The following is an 18862-nucleotide window of genomic DNA, read 5'->3' on the forward strand; positions in this document are numbered from 1 at the left end:
AGTAGTTTTTGACTTAAGACATTTATACTATAGAAGAAACATAATTATAATATTAAGCAATTATTTACTAGAAATTTTCATTAGTCCACTGCTTTTATTTTATTTTATTATCAATTAAGAATATTTAGTGGTTATAATGTACGGTCATAGGTAGAAGGTGTTATTTTTTTGTAATACTTAGGTGTATTTTTAACCATTATCAAAATATGGAGTAATTGACACACTAACTCAAGAACTACCGTACCGCAGAGTGGTACCCACTTGTACATATTTTTTGGTTCTTAACGTCATAATGTTTATGATAAAATAAATCTTTAATATATATTTAAGAAAACGTTATGCGTTATTAAACATATAATATGTTATAAAAAAAGTAATAAACATAATAATTATAACAATAGTAATAGTAATAATAATATATGTATGATGGTCTGAGAGTGTGGTCTCACCACACCTGGCACTTCTTGACCGGGTTCATATTGGAGCCCAGCGGACACCGGAAGTCGTCGCTGAAGAATTTTTTGTTGGACAACGGGCCGTTGACCCGGAAACGGTCAGGCGAATGGACGTCTGTCATACTATTCTTCAGATATTTAAGCGTATCCTTTTAACACATTGGCATAGCTCAACCAGAAAATCTGCTGTGGTGTGTACTCCTGGAGCCCGGGCAGCCGTGGTTCGACGCCGTGTCCTTTAGCCCACACTCTGTACGCATCGTACACCAGCTTCAAGCCGCCATTGTCCGACATATTATCGCCCAGCGTTATATTGCCATCCACCTGCGGAAAATTAATAGTTAGGTTAAGCCATAGTCCTTAAATGGAACGGTATCAATAAAAAAAGGCGGGCAAGTGGGTGTCACTCTGCTGTACAGTTACTTAAAATTGGGTCACTGTAATAGTGTAATTGATGGTGTTAAATTTGAATTCAATATTCTGAGCGAAGACGGTCAGTCAGCCTATGATATTACTAAGTATATTTGATGATGTTATTGTGAATAAAGTAATTTATATATTGTAACCTATTTACGTGGAACCTTGTTATACATTATCAATCCTTAGCTAAAAAAGTTAGCTAGAACATTTTATAAATTTTAACTGTACAAAATAATTATTAAATTTTAAATCTGATAAATAATGTCAAGATTCGAACTTTAAATGCTTATAAAAAAAAATTGTGCTACCTATGTATTTTTAATATTTGTAACTGTTATTGTAACAATATATCAGGAGCCTTGTATTAAATTTGCACGCTTATTTACCCAACAAATAATTTTATTTATATTTATAGAAAAAAAAAATAAAAAATTGAAAACTGACAATGTCGGTAAACACCTTTCAAAGAGTCAAAATATTGTCAAAACGTTATTGTGTATAGAAAATTAAAATATAAACATTCAGTAAAATTGTCGTGTATTTACAGTTATTCATTTTTGAATTACAATAAAATAAGAAAATCGCACATGAGAAATCGAGTGAATATCCAATGTTGTAAAAATTGAATTTCAAACGCTCATAACAATTTAATTTGAATTTCTTTAGACATTTGTTTTTGATAAAGGTAGACAAACTTATGAATAATCTTAGATTTAAAAAGAATAAAAAATTATGAATTCTCAACTCAAAATAATTTGTTAATTTTCTTGATTTTTACGTATTATGTCAAGATTTGAACTTTAAATGTTATAAAAAAAAACTGTGCTAAGGATTTTAAATATTTTTCAATTGTCATTGTTACAAATAATAATATAGTAGGATCGATTTTAAAATTTTGGCCTCCCGAATGCAACAACTAGATTCACTTTCCCATCGAACAAGATACTGCTATAGAAAACCGAAGATGTTTTACTGCCCCAAACCAGGCATCAACAACAATTTAAAAAACACATCATTGTAAAATCAATACATTCATCGCTCCGCTCAGAATCTAAAATATGGGGTTGAGAAGTGGCGGGGTAAGAGTATTGCGCAAAAAATTTAGATAAGCAAACAAATTGAATACGTTTTTTTTAATCATTATAATCGGGAATTATTAAATTATCAACAAATGATAAGTCAACTTCAAAATTAATCCATGCAAAAACGTAGTCTTATGAAATTTATTTTATCACACACACCTTGAGACCGATTTCATGAACAGTGTAATTTCCATATTGATCGATGAAACACTTTTGCTTTTCCAAAAAGCGTTTATTCGTCTCCTCCGTCCACCAGTTTGCCAGGTTGCCATGTCTATCAAATTGTTTACCTTCGTTATCAAAACCATGAGTGATCTCATGACCAATTACAGATCCAATTCCACCGTAAATCATGTATTGAGGACGATCGTTAGAGAAGAACGCACCTTGCAAGATACCAGCGGGAAGTACTGGAAAATTAAAATAATTTATAGTATAATAAATATGGTTGTAATAATGCCTAACTTTAAGTACTAATATTATATAGGTAAAGTGTTATAATTTATAAATTATGACTGTGAAAAATATTTTTAAATGTTTTGCATAAAGTATATAGAACTCAACATGTTTGTAAACAAAGGATCATTTAATAATACTAATAATTTATTTTAATTTCGAATACATTATGTATTGAGTTTAGCGGGAGAAATTCTGAGCGTTCTTATTTATATTCTGAATTTACTCTGTTCTCAATACTTCAGCTAAAATGTTGTGGAATTGTCAGGAAAATAACTTCTCGATTACTTCTAAATGTTATTGACTATTATTTAAAATTTAAATTCTTTTTGGTTTCTGATTTTTATTTAAAAGATTCATTTTCATTTTCACCTATTACTCAACAAGATTGGCTACTCTATAATTAACGACTAAGTATACGTATAGTATAAAATAGTATATATTATTCCAATGTTACTCACTGATATTGTTTTTCTGAAGTTGATAGTACGCATTTACCGTTGTTACGGTACCACTGAGAAAAACCCAATCTGATTTATTAAAAGATTTCAATTTCGAAAACTCATAGTCAGTGCTAAATTTAGTCCAATTCAATAATGATGTATAGTAGTCTTGGTCGTTGACTTCTAACTAAGAAAAAAAACTTATAGTTAGTAAGTTAAGTAGTAACTAAATACTCATTAATCATAACAAAAACAATTTTTAAAATGTTTTTATCATGCATTTTATTCTAATCTCCAATGCACTATAGTCTGGACCTAAGGAATTAGTTACATTTTCATAATACGCATTCAACTTGCTGTCATCCAATAGCTCATCAGGGTATGCAATGGTATGTGTCATTGCCTTTGCTTTGTCCATCGCTTTTTCCCTAAATGAAATAACGAAAATAATAATGTCATAATGTTTTTTACTGTCTACCCTCCGTATCTATTTTTACTTAGTGCTATATCAACCGAAAGTCAATCTTTACCGTGTTCTATCGTCCATCCACTCATTTGATGATAATGTTTTATACAGTTCCTCCTTGATACCATTCACCATTTCTAAAGCATTCTGTTTAGCGTTTTCATTGAAAACCCGTTTAACGTATAACGACCCAGTGGCTAAATTAAACAACTCAGTACTGATATTCATGCAATAATTCGATCGGGGATATACTTTAAAATTGGGGTTTAGCTCTTTCTTGTACTTGTACTGTCTGTTTCTCAGTTCTTCCGTCAGATAACTTAAGGAGTCAATAACAGATCTCTGAATCACGTAATTCGATTGGACCCTGATAGAATAATCAAATTAAGTAAGTACACAGGTGTTTTTAAAATTATATTATAATTTCTATATTGTATATATGTTGAACGAATTGTATCAAATTATTCAATACGTAATTATGAAAATTATATATTGGAAAATTAATTTCTATCATATTGACGCAGATCATCGGCTATTCCTGTTTTTATTATAAAACCAAATTATGTCAATATTTCGAAGAAAACCAGACGGATTCGTTTTTCAATTTAATATTAGTTTGCATTTATTTAATAATTTCAAAGAGTACAAAAAATATAACGATTGATAACTAGTGATCAGTGATCACATTTCTCCGAGTAATCATTTGGAGGTATATTAAATAACTTCCTCTGAATTACTAAATATTATACCTAAATATACATCAATAACAACAATAATACGATCTTATGCCTTGCGTTATATATCTATATAATATTTACCTTTTGGGCGTTTTGTTGAGAAGGGTTTCCAAGTCCTCCAAGAATTTTAACGAAGACACATATATAATGTCGTCCCGCCGTATGGACTTGTTCAACAGTTTGTCGAGGAACTCTTTCCATGGTATACTCGGGACATAATCTTGTAGTTTGAGGATATTTCCTTCTACAGTTGTATATCCAATATAGGAGGAGTTCCATTGCTCTTCTATTTTGGCCAATTCTATCTCAAAGTCCAACGACTCCCATAGCTCCTTGGTGGCCCTTTGCCGGTCAGCGCCGAATAGTACCGCAATGTCCACTATGTACCTGTAGTATTTGTTCGTGAATTCGTGGTCTTTGCCCTTGACCAGGTACTCCGATTTCAGTCCTAAGGACGCTTTGTCCAGCTGAAATGTCGATCGGACACAACAACACCCGTTAAACGCGTTATTGATATGGACAATAGTAAACTCTCCTGATTTTATGGTAACCAATACCGATAATAAAATCTCCATAATATGGTAAACTCTACTGGGTTAACATTTATGTTTAACTAAAGGGAAATAATATATGTACGCTCTACAGAGTTGTTTTAAATTGTATTGCTATTTGCTACATTGTAAATTGTCCGTACTGAGACTGTGATTGTTACTATACAATATATTCAATAATGTATTATCATAGTATGGTTATAAAAAAATGTACAATATATAAAAAAAAATTATATAGAACAACTATAATAGACACCTTCACTTTTTAGATTCTGAGTAGTGTGATATTATGTATGGATTTTGCAATGATGTGTTTTTTCTTTCTGTCATTCAGTGAATGAAAGAAATATAATGATAAATATTTTATCATATAAAATAACCTAACCAAAATAAGTTAATATTATTATGTGCAATATTTCCACAAATCATATTAGTAATATAATACCTAACTAAATGGCAACCCTATACATATTGCTTTTTTGTGAGTAAATATCTTTATAATGAGTGAAAAAGGAAGCTACCTTTCAGCTATATATAGTGGTGGAAACCATTATCTATAAGCCCCTTCTAACTAATGTTGATAAACAATTTTCGCTGGGTCAAAAAAATGTTAGCGTCAATAATTCACGAACATTGTCAAATTATTTTGAGTTAGAAATTTATAAAAAAATTGTTTATATGAAAGGTTTGAAAATGTATACAAGATTCATCAAAAGTTTATCAAAGTGTAAATTTGAAAATTATTTTGTAGTTAAAATTCGTTTTTTGGTATTCAGTGTGATGGTGTTCAGAACTTAAAAGAGAACACAATACAAAATTAAATTTTTTTAAATGTTATATTATTGTTATATTATGGCTATATGAAATGATTTGGTGAAAATCTGATGTAAAAAAAATTATTACATTAAGGGTTACTAAGAATTAATGTAGAATAGTCGCGTGACGTCATTGGGCCCGGCTAATCGTAATTGCTATATAATTGCCTACCTTATACGTGTAATAGTTCCTCCTTAACGCGATGATTTACCAATCCAAAAATTTTATTTTTAAAGTTTAGTTTACGTATAAATGTGTGATTTTATGTGCTTAAGACGATAAAAGTATCAGAAACTCAATATAACGTTTAATTTTTTAAATATTAATCTTTAAAGTGATATTTTTGTTAAAAGGCACGTCATAGCCATTTAAATATAAAATAAAAATTCAAATATATCTAATATATCATCTAAGATTTTTAATATTTAAAAAACTAAACGTTGTATTGAAATTCGGATACTTTTATCGTCTTAAACACATAAAAGCACACATTTATACGTAAACAAAATTTCAAAAATAAAATGTTTTGATTGGTAAATCGGCGTGCGAAGCGAGGAACTTTTACACGTATAAGATAGACAATTACGATTAGCTGGGCGTCACGCGTCTTTTATAATTTCTCATAACTTATTGAATAATTTGAGTAGAAACGTAAAACCTATACCATTATTCTTAGAATTGAACATTCTTTCAAATTAAAAAAAAAACGGGTAAGTGGATGTCCTCTGATGTATAGTAGGTTTCAAGTGGGTCAATATATTGTAATGGATTGTATTAAACTTGAATTCAATGACATAGTATCATTGTATAGGAAAAACGATTCGGAGCGGAGACGGTTTGTCAGTCTGGGTATTTTACATTGTTGTTATTTATTATAGCATGTAAGTTGGAATTGATATTATAATATTAAAATTGTTATTCTTTTCTATGGTGATAAACAAAGCGTTAGAAATTAAAATCCTATTTTTAGCGGTGTTTTGTAATTTATCGGTGGTTTTTCCCGTGTTATTAAATAATTATTGAGAAATCAAAAAAGCCCTCTCTAAAGTACCATCTTGATCCAATTTGCTAAAAAATAAGATACTATGTGTTGAAATCGAAGCACTCCTTCTGGTAGAAATTTTGCATACAGGTAAGAAAAAATAAAAAATAAACACCATTGTAAAACCACTAGTTTCCTCGCTTCGCTTAAGATCTAAAAATTATTTTAGATTCTGTGTGGAACAAATTATGTTATGATTTTACAATGATGTGTGTTTTTTTTTTTATTTTTTTTATTTTAGGACATTAAAAATACTAAGATTTTTTCAACAGTATCTTTTCTGATAGGAAAGTGAATCTAGTTGGTACTTTGGGGGGTTAAAAGTAAAAATTTCCCAGAAGTTTTCAAAAGCGCAGTGAAAAACAATAGAAAAATTAAGGAAAAACGGGAATATTTACACAAAATCTGTTTTTGAGAAAATCGATTTCGGTTCTTAATGCAACTTTTAAACAAATTGCTGTAGGTACATAGGTACATGCAATTTTGACTGAACGTTTATATTAGCATTTTCTATACACCATAACAATTTCCAAATATTTTGAGCTGTTTAAGGACATTTTTTTTAGTTTTTTTTTCAATAAATATCAATAAAATTTTATTTGTTGGTTAAAAAGCTTGAAAATTTAATAGAAGACTCCTAGTATATTATTTCAAAGGCAGATGAAAAAAATTAGAAATTACAATTTTTTTTTATAAGCATTTAAAGTTCTATTATCGACAAAATACGTAAAAATGACGAAACTTTGCAAATTATTTTGAGTTAGAAACTCATAAAAAATTTTCTTTTTAAATCTAAGATTTTAATATTTAATACAAGATTCCTCATAAGATTTTTTACCCTTATCAAAAAAAAAGTAATATCATAGGCTAATTGACCGTTTTCGCTCAGAATCATTTTTCTTATACAATGATATTATATCATTGAGTTCAAATTTAACACCATCCATTACAGTGACCCACTTGTAACCTACTGTATAACAGAGCGACATCCACTTACCCACCTTTTTTGTGTGTTTGTGTTCCTCAAGCAAATTTAACCCTTTTAATTTAGCCTATCTTCTTCCCAGAGGTCTAATCTACCCACAAACATTATTTATAAATATACCTATTATATATATTGACAAAAAATAATAATACAAATCAACAAACATGTCCGATTAACCAATAGCAACCAATATAATATAATACACTATTATTATTTTAATGTGTAACAATTAACTACATTTTTTATTATTTAGTTTATTTTTTTCTGGACAAATGGCACCACTGTTGTATTTTTGACTTTCAGATTTCCTACATTTCCGGTGGGTTTTCCTTAAATTTTATTTCATAAGTGATATACTCATGCGTTTAAAAAAAATTAAGAAGCTCTAATAAGTAGTTCCAGAGTTTGGTCGGTAGAGAGATTTTCATTTCACATTTATATCGATAGATAATATAGATTATATATTATATTATTGTGAACAATGTGCCTATACATACCTAACTATTTTTACTATTTCATTATTTTCAAATAAATTTTTGATCGACACATAAGCACATTAATTCTTGTTTATATTACGAAGAGGATATAGTTGATATATTATTTATTAAGACTTAATAGAGTGCAAGGCTGGACATTAAGAAAGAGTATACTAAAAGTGTAATACTATACACCAAATATTAAATAACGAATTGAACAAAATTTGAGTCATATAGAGTTGATACATTTAACGGGCAACGAAGTTGTAATTATAATTATAATTATAATCTCAATAATTTTGAGATTTACGATAGAAATTGTTGTTTATTAATGGTTGCTATGGGTTATAGGAGTTGAGAATAATACTGATTTATTATTATTATTTATTGTTACGTAACCATTATTACCATTATTTATAATAATTAATAACTCCTTTGTTTATTAAGTTAGAGAATCGATCAAATGTCATAAACCTTCTCCGCAATGAGCTCTTCAATTTAAAAAAAAATTCATAACTATCGGTTCAGTAGTTTCCGAGAACATAGACCTCAAAGATTTTCATTTTCACATTTATATATAAGATTCCAAATACAATTTAGTCTATGAAATCAGTGTGATTTTAATCGCTCCTATTTCAAACCCTCATAGTCGTGCAAACACATTGCGCATAATGTGAATACGAAAATGTTTATAAACCAGGACTCTGCACATAACGACAATAGGTAATTGGTTTTGTTTTCTGTTGAATAGAATGGTATTTTATTAATGGATAAAGTAGAGGATAGCTCACATATAGAATAGAGTTCGTGTTATTTTTCGGATGTACTAGAGCACGTATTTTGATGAAGTAGTCCACGCCCCCTATCTTTTCCGGCACTATTAATTTGTGCATACTGTCCGTCTACGTGAATTTCGATTCGTTCCATTTCTCAGCTTCCAGTACTGGCCATCCACCGATGCTTTTCAGTATTTCCTTTATCGGCTGCAAGCCTATTTTTTTTATGCGTTCTGTTAACATAAAGTTTATGGTGGTTATTTGATATTATCGGTGTTTCTGAATTACGTGGTGAAATCATGATCTAGGTTAAATTGTGTGATTGGTATTTTTTGCGACAGAACTGATTTGAGTGATATACAAACGACATATTGTTTAATACATATTGAGTAAAAACGATCATCGGATATGTAAATACTAAAAGATTACAAATTCAAGTGCCTGGTGCCAGTTTTTAAAATTTTCCGCAGTTCTATAAAATTTGAAAATATAAGTTTATATTTTAGTTGCCACCTTAATTATAATACTTTTCCACAAAATATACTACCCGATACCTATTTAGAGAGGGAGGAGGTGGGTTGATAGGGTGTATTATATCGAAAAAAATTAACTGACGGGAATAATTCTCAGGCCTTGTAAAATTGTCGGATTTTGATAACTATTATTTTATCTGAAATAATAAGACTACTTACAGGCCTCATCGAACTCCGATTTTTTATTTTATATCAAATAATGGTATATACACCATTATTTTATAGTAATATATTTTATAAGTAAACTGTAAATTGTATTATTTTTGAAGACATGTTTGTGGTATCACCCGTATTAGACAATACGCGGTAAACCAACTATCGCCTTACCCTCGTATTCTCTAGTTAATGACACTCTCTAAAGTTAATTAGAATGGCACTGTTAACTCGTTGAGGTACGATGGCAGGCGCTTGTCAATTCTTAGTTCGTTCCTATCTAGTTGAAATGACTCAAAGATTACATATACCTTGGCACTATTCAGTTTAATAAAACTTCATTGACACATAGTACGTATATCCCGGCGCTGTTCCTATAAAAGGTAAGATAACGTAAGAATGACTAAAATAATGTTTAACTCGGGTTTTCAGGTCGGAAACACTTTTATTGTATTAAAACATACATAAATAAAACACTTAGCAAATTCAGATCGCCTAGCCCGTACTACGATCGGCGTTTCACACGCACGTCGTAGCTACGTCCTCGCCGAATCACTCAGCGACAAAGGGGGGCCGTGCCTGCGCGTACGGCGGTGTTATATAGAAAATATTATTGTCGCCTCAGCACATATTGCTTCGCTGGCCTGACCTATGTCAATAATTTACAATTTGAAATATTCCCACCTATATTACATATATATATTAAATAATATTATTTTGACGACTGTCTGCAATATACGACATGTTATAAAGTTTGGGTTTAAAATACTGAAAAATTGTGTTTGATGTGGCCTGTAAAATATTACTTCTATAATTGAAAAAAAGTTATCGAATTTGGTTGATTCAACAGAACAGGATCGTCATTACTGTAAGGCCTATTTCTGTGTTCAAAATTACATTGGCACCTTAAAACAAATATACGTGTTAATAGGTAACTATATCTAGATATTATAATCGTATGTTATAATGTGTTTGATAAAAAAAATACAAAATAAATTTGGTTAAATGATGTCTAGAAGGGGTCACTGTGTAATGGATGAATTTAATTTAAATATAATGATAAACAACCATTGTACAAAAAAAACAATTCTGAATAAAGATTGTCTGTCAGCCTATATTACAAAGTACCTATATTTTATGATATTATCACGTATTATTTATATCATTGTGTGTATTAATTAATATAATCATAATATATACTTGTAATGATATGCTCACACACCATTATAATAAACTAAAATTTTACAGAATAATAAACAACGGCCAGACTGTCGTTTGTAGAAATCGGTCGCATCAAATAAAACCATCAACAACGACAATTAAGATATCGGCACGCACTTATACCTAACGGTATTACGTAGGATGTGTGTGACTTTATTTTATGCTGACGTCAAAGAATAATCTAGTTCCCAGGCCCACGATAACTTTTTGATAAAGCAGCCCACCACTCTCTGGTCAGCATCCTCGCGTCGTCCCATAAATCAATGCATGAGCACCAACTACCAGAGTAACAACTTCTCAAGTCCCAAAAAACCGATTTCAACGAGCGATAACTGGACTCCTTATGCGAGCAATAATCAGTGCGTTCTTTAATTCAATTTGTGTATTTGAAGTATTACTTTGTTTTATCTAAAACCTAAGACTCCTACATATTATCTACAAACAACTGCGAATCAGGTAAGGCATATAATATAATATTTTATGTTGATTGCAGATAATACATTCTATGTGCTTTTTTCCATAAAATTATATTGTACGGTGTATTTGATATAATTCTCGAATACACGATCTCGAGAGCCCTCCGAACACCTGGAGGAAGGTATTAGCGTAATTTTAATATTTTAATATAACTATCGACAGGAGTCGCCTTATATTTATCTTATTTCTACGTTATTACATACTTTACAATTTTCAAGGACCCACCAATAATATTTTTTAATTACAATTACAACAAAATAACTAAAATTCAATTCAATATCTAATTTTGTCGAAATGTTAACTTTAAACATCTATAAAAAATACCAGTGTTAACATATTCATATATTTTTTTAAATAATTTGGTTATAGTAAGAACTACTTGAGAAACCTGGTTTTAAAATTTAAAATTTAATAAACTTTTAATTACATGATAATTTGAAATTTTTTTAAAGTTTGGTGTTTTTTTTTTTCAAACCTTGTATTAAATTTTCAATCTTTTTGACCTAACGAAGAAAAATTTATTGATATTTACGTAGGTAAATTTAAAAAAAACATTAAGTTGAACATTTTTATAAATAGCTGAAATTCAGTAAATATATTTTAATCATGTATATAATATGTTAAAATAAAAAGATTTGATGAAAATCTCAAGTAACTACGGTTATTCGTATTTTGAATTACAATTTACAACAAAATAAGATTTTGTTGGATGAGGAATTGATTATTTATCCAATGTTGTAATACTTTGAACTTTAAACACTCATAAAAATGTATTAGATATTGCTGTAAACTTAATTTTTTTTGTTAAAGGTTAAAAAACGTATGAGAAATTATGTATTAATTTCTCTTAAGTTAGCTTAGAAAAGAAAAATTGTTGAAATTAATTTTAATTACAATATAATTTGCAAATTGGGGAACGGAGTGGCCGAGCAGACTAAGGCGTCGGATGTGACGCACACCAGCGCTGGTTCAAACCGGACATGGCAGATACCTACGTGTGCCCACTTGAAAATCTGCCAAAAACTACACACACGTGTTTACACCTACTGTTCCTTCCTCCACCGTTTAAAAACCATCCAATGGCCTAAGTTGCCGTGGATTAACTAAAATAAAAAAAATTTTCAAATTTTCACGATTCGGACGAAATTATCAAAATTTTAATTTAAAACGATCGTAAAAAGTTGTTGCGGATTTACGCACAACTTTTTGATTTTGAATTACACCATTAACAACTAATGAGGAACATATTTTCATTATGAATGGGAAATTGTTATACAAAAACAATTGGTGAGATTTTAAAGTATCTATAAATGGTTATCAGTTTTTGAGTTGACCAATTTTCAATCAAAAAAAAAAAAAAAAACCGACATTTTTGTCGAAACTGGTTAAGCGTAAAAATACAAGTTTTTCCTTAAATTTTTAAGGTTATTCTCGAAGCTTTTGAAAACTAATATTAGATTCTGAGTGGAGTGAGGGATCTAGTGGTTTTACAATGGTGTTTATTATTATTTTTTTTTTTTTATATCCTGTATACAAAATTACTACCAGGAGGAGTGCTTTGATTTCAACATTTAGTATCTTATCTTCTAGCAAATTGGATTAAGATGGTGATTTAAAGAGGTCATTTTTCGATTTTCTCAATAGATATTTAATGCCAAAAGAAGAACCACCGACAAATTACAAAAAACCGCTAAAAATGGGATTTAAATTTCCAACGCTTTGTTTATCACCATAAAAACGAATTAAAATAAAAATAAAAATAACGATTTTAGTTATTTTGTTGTAATTTATAATATTAAATCAACATGATATAGGCTATAATAAAATATAATAACAATATAAAATATTCACACCAATGAACCGTCCCCGCTCAGAATCGTTTCGTATACAATGATATGATATCATTGAATTCAAATTCAATACATTCCATTACAGTAGAGTGACATCCACTTACGCGCTTTTTTACTTTTGACCTTCCAATGTGTCACTTGAATTCTTTTTCCTAACAGAAAATATGCTGAAGAAGAAAATTAAAGCATTTTTACTGCTACATTAGGCAATGAGACATAAGAAAATTAAAAAATTAAAATACTCATACATTGTGACAGCAATACTAATTAATATTCTAAAATTAATTGAATTAAAATAAATACAAATAATTGTAAGCCTATATTTTGATTGTCGTACCCATATTGATCTAGGTGCTAACTTATATATATATCATTATAATATTATACATACTCATCAAATTATAATCATACATAATAAATATCACTGATTCAATCCCATTGAGATAATCCATTTTATAGTATATTATCGTATTTTTAGCTATACATTTTATTCTATAATAGAGGTATATGCAGGTCAGAAAATCTGGTCGTTTGTTCAAACTTTTACTCTCACAGTTCGAACATAGGTATATCACGAAAAATAGGCCCAAATATATGACTTCATAATATTAACTATTATAATTTCTAAGATCATTATACCTTGGTCTATACACGATTTATACAGTAATTTCATCATTTTGAACGGTCTCAGTTCATCAGGTTGAATGGGTTCGGCGACGATAATTTGCTTCCAATTTGAAATTGCATCGTCGACCACTTTAAATTCGTTTCGTGACTCTTTGTCATCGTCGAGAATTGTGTTTTTTATAAAACTACCACAGGCAAACTGATAGAAATCATCACAAGGATCTACTGATCGATCCATGTTGTTTATTAAGGAAGCGGCTAGAATATTAATCAGTTTTGGTATCATATAAAGCATACAGATATATATATATTTACCAATTATACCTACGACATGAGCGTTTTATAAATTTTTTTATATATCAGTAATTAATCGAGTGGTATATCAATAATAAATTATGCTTACCAGCTTTCACACAACCTTTTGAGAGACAAAAAAGGTTATCTTTTTCGTATTCACTATTCTGGAGCAACCTCCATGAATTGGCAACCAAACCATTTTTTTCAGGTGATATCGACGGAAGGCACTCTGTAAAAATTACAAAATTGGGTGTAAATTATAATCGTATAATCTAGTTAAATAATTGTCATTATACCTTAATTTGTATGTAGCATAATATTATAACAATTGATATTATATGTGTATGCAACATTGCAACGTAAATGATATAATTATACATTTCTGTTGGATAGTTGACTTAACGCGTTATAAATCAATTAAGAACTGATCTAATTTACAGAATACAATAATATAATAACTAAATAAAAACGCAGTAATTAAAGTTAGGTAACATTAGGTAAATAAATTGTTTTTTTCATATAATCTATAAGTAATAACCGATTGTTATAAACATGCACACCATCAATAACGGCCGTGTAATATTACTAGGTATAACGTCTAACTGGCTCTCATTTTGATATTATTTGTAATAAATTAGTTAAAAAATTAACATGACTCTATTTCACGTAACCAATGAAAACATTTCTGTATGACACATTATATTATAATATAATATACTAAGAATAACTAAAATGTTTAGTTGAATGGTGAACGACTCCGTATATAGTATTTATTTATTTATTAAAGCCTCTGCGTCTAAGGCCATAATTAGCTGCAACAACTTTATAAAGGTTCACATTCGTATCGAGTGTTATACTATATTTAGGTACATACCTAAAATCTGGGCACTAACTAGTTAGAAAGTTAAAGTTACTTTTTAAGTAACTTTCTAACTTAACTAGTTTGTTTTAATTCATATAAACTTTGTAACTTAACTAGTTGAATTTAATGTGTAAAATAGTCTAATCTAACTCGTTAGAAATAAAACTAACTAGTTATTATTATTATTTTTGTTTTCATTCCAAAAGCTGTTCTTCAATCATGGCATTATAGCTATATGCCTAATATCCCTTTTATTTTGTTTCACCCTTTATGTTCTAATAACTGATAAGTGATATTATACCAATTAATTTCCAAGGTGTTTAATTCAATTTCTCAGTTTTGATCAATAATAATTTAAGTTGGATAACTTATTATTTACATTTCAACAAAAAACTATCTTCTAACTTCTAGTACTTCTACTCTAACTTAAGTTACTATTTTCACCAAACTAACTTCTAACTAACTAGGTTAGAAATTTGGACAGTTTCAGAAACTAACTTATATTCTAACTTACTTAGTTTTTTTATTAAAATAACTTAACTTCAACTAGTTGAAAAAAATGACTAACTTGCCCAGCTTTGCATACCTACCTGTCCTACCTACTACTACGTATCTAGCCTTTATTTATTTTATCGTTGTTACTGAATACTGATTGTGCTCGGTATTATGTCATTACAATAAGTTTTTCGCCTTACTCGCATTGCAGCTGTGGTTCAAGTACAACATGGACAGAGCTAGGGCCAGGAACCAGGATAGCATTCTGCTGGTGACGATGGTCAGATTCAGTTCCAAGTTTGTCAGGCTTCTGAAATGGAACAATCACCAATATTATTATTCTAAGCTATTACTATATGAAAAAACGTACGTAAGTATGCGTGTGTGTGTGAAATGTATGACAAGTGAGTAAACAACAGTGCATGATTCGTCCTATTATACAAATTAGATCAAGGAATCTAGAAAGTACTGAAATGCATATTTCGTATTTGTATGTGTGTAGTAAATTATCTAATAGTATGAAGTTCTTCCTTTACATAATACAACGATGTTTAATATCGCGGGCTGAGAATGAAAAGGTTCTATGTCACAATATCCAATTGTTCAGCAGAGCGATTCTTAACTTTAATACCCAATATCTTTAAGATTCTGAGCGAAGCGATGAATGTATTGATTTTACAATGATGTGTGTTCTTTATTTTTTTTTTTATTTTTGTGTCTGTCATCACCTTTTAGGACAGTAAAAGTGCTTGGATTTTCTTCAATAGTAACTTTTCTGATAGGAAAGTGAATCTAGTTGGTACTTTGGGGGGTCAAAAGTAAAAATTTCCCAGTAGTTTTCACAAGAGACGTGAAAAACAAAAGAAAAATTAAGGAAAAACGGGAATTTTTACGCAAAATCTGTTTTTGAGAAAATCGATTTTGGTTTTTGGTGTAACTCTAAAACAAATGACCGTAGGGACATGACATTTTGACGGAAAGTTTATATTGGCATTTTCTATACACAATAAAATTTACAAAATATTTTGACTCTTTTTGAGCTGTTTACGGCCATTGTCAGTTTTCAATTTTTTTTGTTTTTTTTTCTATAAATATCAATAAAATTTTATCTGTTGAGTAAAAAAGCTTGAAAATTTAATAGAAGGCTTCTAGGTTATTGTTTCAAAGGCAGATGAAAAAAATTAAAAATCCTTAGTCACAGTTTTTATTTATAAGCATTTAAAGTTCAAATTTTGACAAAATACGGAAAAATCACGAAAATTAGCAAATTATTTTGAGTTGAGAATTCATAAAAAAAAAGATTTGAATATGTAATATAAGATTACTCATAAGTTTGTCTACCTTTATCAAAAAAAAAATGTCTAGAAGAAACTTAAATTAAATTTTTCTGAGCGTCTGAAATTTATATTTTTACAACATTTGATATTTACTTGATTTCTCATGACATTTTTTCTTATTTTATTGTAATTAAAAAACGAATGACTGTAGATACTTGAAAATTTCACTGAATGTTTATATTAGCATTTTCTATACACCATAAAATGTTGAAAATATTTTGACTCTTTTTAAGCTGTTTACGGAGATTGTCAGTTTTCAATTTTTTTAGTTTTTTTTCTATAAATATCAATAAAATTTTATTTGTTGGGTAAAAAAGCGTGAAAATTTAATATAAGGCTCCTGATATATCGTTTTAATAGCAGTTGAAAAATATCAAAAATACATAGGCACAATTTTTTTTTATAAGCATTTAAAGTTCAAATTTTGACAACATTAATCAAATTTTTAACTTTTATGGCTAAGGATTGAAAATTTAAAACAAGGCTCCACGTAAATAGGTTATATATAAATTACTTTATTCACAATAATATCATCAAATATACTTGGTAAAATCATAGGCTGCTGACCGTTTTCGCTCAGAATCGTTTTTCTTATACAATGATATTATATCATTGAATTCAAATTTAACACCATCCATTACAGTGGCCCACTTGTAACCTACTGTACAGCAGAGCGACATCCACTTATCCACCTTTTTTTAAGATTATCTTACGAATATAACCATAGTTTTAATGAATTAATAAATACAATTATTGTCAGATACATTATTAATATTAAGTATTAGACATCCACACATTTTATAAAACCCAAAAAACTGGAAAAAAGTGTATAAGAATAAAAAAGTTCTGTGTATAGAACCTTTTCATTCTTCCAACTAAATGGATATACCGAGGGATATACATGAAACTTTTTTTTTTTTTAATTCCATCAGATAATTACTCATTAGTTATTACAATTTCTTATCAGAGTTATCGAAACATGCAACATCAATATTTATAATAACATTTGTTTTTACATTATTTTAATGTTTAATCGAAAACAATTATTAAAAATTTGAGCGAATAAATAATTAAATTGCCTAATGTACCTACCTGCCTAATTTTATTATTTTAATTATATTGCAGATTGAGACTACATTATAATGTATATCCCCGCTAATACTATAACTATAATAAGTAATATCACATTATCACATCATCGTTGACACGTCTTCAAAAACATTAAAACAAAATTATAAATATATATTGGTGGCAATTGAAATTGATAACATACTAAATAATTTTTAATAATAAGATAATATTATTTAGTCTATATTATTATATTATACCTACTTTTACAAAAATATTGAATGATATTATTGTAATTTTTGTTTTTATTGTATCATTGACATGTATTATTGATAATACCTTTTAATACTAACCAACATTGAATAATATGACGATAGAACCTTTTCATACTTATGTAAACTTATCAGAATAAAAAAGTTCTATCGAACTACAACTATAATCACGATGCAGTTATTTTTCATGACATAGAACCTTTTCATTTTCTGTATCTCACTAAGTATTGTATGTAGAAACACCGTTTTGGACAAAAAAATCCACAGTTGAATATTAAACAAAATTAATGTATGCAAAAAAACGATTTTTGAAAAAAGTGGACATAGAACCTTTTCATTCTCAGTCCCCAAATAGCAAAATAGTAAAATATTTATACACGCATAAGACTTATGTTTAGAATTAATTTTTTTATGCGCCTAATGTTGAATAATATACTAAATCTATATTATAATATGTTACTAAAAACATAGTTTTAGATTTTGAGCGATGTACCTATTGATTTTAAAATGTTAATTGTGTATCTTTTTTCTTTCTTTATTATATTTTTTGTGTCGGTCATCACCTTAAAGTAAAATATTTCCAGTAATTTTCATAAATGTTGGGTAAAACAAACAAAAAAGAAATTATGAATTTTCTTGCTTTAACGCTGGATAGTTCATCAATAATTTCGTTACATGAAATTTTTCTACCAAATTCATGTTCTATGAATAAAATTGCCACGCTATGTTTACTGAAACTTCTTTCACAACTACAGCAGCTGTTACTGGAATAGTGAAAAATATTCTTAACGCTATTTCTATTTTAGGACTTAAGATAAATATTTTGTATGTTTTGTTTATAATTAAATTAACTTTTAATTAAATGTAGGTATACAAGCTATATTTAATTTATATAAAAATCTATGATTTTTTCCCAATTGATACGAGTAACGACGACTGGTGGACATCCGCCAATAAACTATATA

The 18862-nt window shown here is 28.8% G+C and overlaps 1 pseudogene; it reads right to left on the bottom strand.

The window, feature by feature from the left end:
- Positions 1-445: 445 nt before the first annotated feature.
- Positions 446-15517, bottom strand: LOC132937356 (neprilysin-2-like; annotated as a pseudogene).
- Positions 15518-18862: the final 3345 nt, after the last annotated feature.

This window comes from Metopolophium dirhodum, chromosome 1 (genome assembly GCF_019925205.1).
Source record: "Metopolophium dirhodum isolate CAU chromosome 1, ASM1992520v1, whole genome shotgun sequence".
Taxonomy (NCBI): domain Eukaryota; kingdom Metazoa; phylum Arthropoda; class Insecta; order Hemiptera; family Aphididae; genus Metopolophium; species Metopolophium dirhodum.